The following is a 3,460-nucleotide window of genomic DNA, read 5'->3' on the forward strand; positions in this document are numbered from 1 at the left end:
ACAGTGGAGATTGGAAAGATAAATTTTAAAAAGAATGTTTATCACATCCTTTCCGTTCAAATTAGAAACATTCAATGATTATTCGATTAATATTGTTTCAGAAGATTAGGAAGATATTGCGAATATTTATGCAATCCACGCTGCCATAATTTGGTAGGTTCTTGTGATAAATATTAAAATACTAGAGTTTTTTAATCGAGTAATATATTTTTATTATATTTATTATTTTATTTTTAGTGACAGTATAAATATTTACACTCTACAAGTGCCCATACCATCAGGGCAGGATATAAAGTTAGGACGTTCCTAGTACCAAACGTTTTTGGCGTCCCCTTTTCGTGACATCGGAGAGGCTATAAGGGTTGTAGTCAGTCAGACATTTTTTCTCTGAAAATAGTTTCTATGACCACAATTTTGATTTAAGTGGATATTATTATTATTATAACAGTAAACGAATGAGAAACCTTTCCTCATCTCGACCCATTTAGATCTCTAGTCAGTTATTCCTTGTCTAGATACCTTATTGCAATGGATTCTTCAAACGAAGTCCATTAGATCTTTTAGGTTAATTCTAGTGAGGTCTATAGGTTTACTTGTTGCCTGATTCAAGTATAAATATAATATGTAAAAGGCAAGGACATTACATTCACATAGAACATCCTCAGCCTTTTCCTACTAATCTAAGCACAGGCGACATGTTGCATCTTCCACTTGCGTTATCTTCTTGAGATGATATTGTAACGGACAATGGCCCCTAAGAAGACCTGGTACTGTTCTGAACTCATTCCTTGCCAGGTTTATTAATTCGTCTTTTACTCATTTATGAAGACTTTGGATTGTTTCATACTAGGTTTAGTATCAGAGTTAATCAAAATTAAAATTAAAATGTGTTCCGCTACAACTCATGAAGGGTCAGTAGTTCAGTACTTTGTAAGGAAGTACTGTTACTAGACCAACGGCTGTGCAAGGTGGTGATTTGGTCAGAATCACGCTCGATCGCCAGATTTTTACCCAATTTAAGAGGCTGAGTGAGCCTCAAAGGGCTCCAAGAACCCACAGGAGTTGACTCACGGCTACAGTGTAACAGAAAAAATATTTCTGCCCACCCGGGTCCATGGAGTTAGTAGCCATGAGCCTTAACCCGGGGCTACCCGCGCTCCTATAGTGTCAGAGTACGTTTTATTTCTCTCTATTCTCCAGAATTTAACTACCTTCCTTAGTACACTAATAGGTGTAGTACAATATTGTTGTTTCTGAACGATTTTAGTTCATCAGCTCTCTCGTTTCTCTCTTGTCCCGGAGTCCACACAAAAGTAAGCTTCTTCCACTGTATTGCTTATCAATCGTAACTCATAATGAACATGTTCTTTGTCTCACAAACAAAGGTTTGTTTTGTAATTGTGAAGAATCGTGTCGAAATGTGGTTATCGCCCCACAGGCTTTCTTGAGAACTACTGTTAAAATCTATGTTGTGTTAGTTGTAAGGTTTGCCTTATTTTTATTATAATGCCAATGTTTTTCTTTTGGGGTTTTTTTTTTACTGGAAGTGTGTTTTGCCCTGAATATTTATTTATTTTTTTCATTCCTTGCCACTAACCCGTCCATTTTGAGCATTACAGATATTTGCAACAGTTCGGTGTTACAAATGTACGCGTAACATCGAATGGTTGCTTATAAATCTATTTATAATTTTCAGTTTTCGTTTTGGTCTCTTTCTTCTTCTATTTCATTCAACTTGTAAAGACCTGGGAGAGGGGGAGGAGGGGGCAGCATTGACGAGATTTTTGGCCTTTATTCCAGACGTGGCCTTTCGTAAAAATTATTTGAAAAAGAAACACCAAGGTATAAAAAAAAATTAAATTATCATTATTAAGCTAGTCACATGCCTAAAAAAGTTGGTATTGAAATTTAATTAATGTTTGAATTATGTACAAAAGACTCTCCGGGAGGGGAGGAGATGGGACGACAATGGAAGTCAATAAATTGGCATAGAATCTACATCTTTATTTAATACAAGAGCCGGGAAGAAAAAAGGCAGTTATCTCACCCCAATTATTTATTACTTTAATGGAAACTATGTATAATTAATTACAAGTCAAAACTGATGAGTCTGAGTATATGTAAGGGGAATAATAAATGGCGGCTGTTTCAAAACCTTAAAAAAACATTAATTTTTCATTCGGAGCTCTATATCATAAGAACTACCAACAACACTAGAAAATGTAACAAAACATTATTTAAAGAAGAGTAAATTTGCTGAAATATTAGCCCTAAAAGAGCTATTTACTTCCAATAGTTCTCGAGATATAGCTTTTTAAAAAGCAACATTTCTTAAAAATCTACTGAAAGATTAGTAGTTAGTTAATTTATTTTGAGAAAACTATATCTCAGGAACTATGTAACGTACAGATGTCTATCAGCACTCAAAAATTAAAGCTAGTTTAATGGACTTTAAAGAAGTTTATGACCTTTACCTTCGTAGGGATAGTAGTTTTCATGATATTTGCTAAAATAAATTGATTTATAATTGTTCGAACAATAAGTTTGATTTATGAAAAATATCATTTCAGAAACCATTGGATGTACAGATGTCTGCCAGCGCTCAAATTAAAGCTAGTTAAATTTACTACAAAATATGTTTATCTTTGTAGGAGTAGTAGTTTTTATGATATTTGACAAAATAAACTTACAAAGTTGTTCGTATGAAATGATGGATTTAAAAAAAAATTTATCTCTAGATCCATAAGACGCACATACGTCTGCCAACACTCAAAATAAAGGAAATTTAACTTACTACAAAGTAGTTTATCACACTTATCTTCGTAGGGGTAGTAGTTTTATGATATTTACATATGAATATGAATTTGGAAATGAGAATTTGTCCGAACAACTATAAATCAATTTATTTTAGCGAATTTTATGTAATAAAATATTACTCCTACAAAGATAAAAATCATAAACTACTTTATAGCTCATTATACTAGCTTTAATTTGAGTGCTAATAGACACCTGTATGTCAAATGGTTTTTGAGATCTATATTTTTCAAAATAAATTCACTAACTACTGATCTTTCAGTACGTCCCATACAACATTTTCATAAAAAGTTGCTTTTTAAAAAGCTATATTTCGAAAACTATTTAACGTAAATAACTCTATTAGGGCTCATATTTTAGCAAATTACTCTTCTTTAAATGACGTTCTCCTAGGTTTTCTTGTGTTGTTCCTACTTTTTGAGATATAGAGTTCCGAATGAAAAATTAGTTTTTGTTATCACTTTGAAACAGCCGCCATTTTTTATTCCCTCTACCTATACTTGTCAGACACATCAATTTTGACTATTAATTATACATAGTTTTCATTAAAGTAATCATAAATTAGGGTTAGATAACTGCCTTTTTTCTCCTCTTATGCTCTTGTACTAATTGTACTCTCCATCTATTTTTCTGCTAGGACCACTTA

This window comes from Halyomorpha halys, unplaced genomic scaffold (genome assembly GCF_000696795.3).
Source record: "Halyomorpha halys isolate HHAL.00 unplaced genomic scaffold, Hhal_1.1 Scaffold1786.1, whole genome shotgun sequence".
NCBI classification, from domain to species: domain Eukaryota; kingdom Metazoa; phylum Arthropoda; class Insecta; order Hemiptera; family Pentatomidae; genus Halyomorpha; species Halyomorpha halys.